The 691-nt window shown below is 38.2% G+C and overlaps 1 protein-coding gene across 1 annotated transcript in view; it reads left to right on the forward strand.

Moving 5' to 3' along the window:
- The window catches only part of LOC113786655 (uncharacterized), a 34,505-nt gene that overhangs the window by 32,091 nt on the left and 1,723 nt on the right, over window positions 1-691 (forward strand). The gene's annotated exons all lie outside the window — the stretch shown is intronic.

Consider the following 691-nt stretch of genomic DNA (forward strand, 5'->3'; position numbering starts at 1 on the left):
GATAATAAGATATTGCAGATGTATGATTTTACTCACAAGTCACTTGCTAGTAGAAGGGATTGGATTTTTGGTGGAGGAAACTCTCTTGCCTTTGTCGTGGCAGTTGCTGCAGTCCTTATGAGTGGGCTCTTAGCTGACAGGTTTGGAAGATTTGCAATTCAACTGATGGGATTCTTCTTGGTGCACGATTATTCTCTCTTCGATGGTTCCAGATTTACCCTTACTCTCCAATTTTGATCAGCGAAAATATGTGTCATTGTTCAAACAGCCGTTATCTCTCCTGTTTTGGACGCATTTTCTTATTATGTTGATTGATCATGACTTTGTTTCGTTAGAGTCACGCTGCTTCTTCTTCGGTGTTTGTCATGCAATTTAGTTCTTACTAATATATTATAAAAGTGGCTTTTATTCCCACCGACGATCATTTCGGTGGTGTCCCTTTTTCCACATATGAATTATATTATGACTTTTTTTTTCCGTTAGTGGTTATTCTAACGGTGCCTTTTATTTTCATGACTTACTTTACCTTGGCAATTTGTCCCAGATGCACTAGCCTTGCCTTTCTCTCCTTGAAGCACGCCTCTCTCTCCTTGAAGCAGATTTAAGTTTAAATATTTTGAGTCTCCATTATTATGGTTTGAAGCTTCCAAATGCAGTTTTTTAGAAGAACGGAACTTGCTTTGTTCAATTG

The sequence above is a fragment of the Cicer arietinum genome, chromosome 5 (genome assembly GCF_000331145.2).
Source record: "Cicer arietinum cultivar CDC Frontier isolate Library 1 chromosome 5, Cicar.CDCFrontier_v2.0, whole genome shotgun sequence".
Taxonomy (NCBI): domain Eukaryota; kingdom Viridiplantae; phylum Streptophyta; class Magnoliopsida; order Fabales; family Fabaceae; genus Cicer; species Cicer arietinum.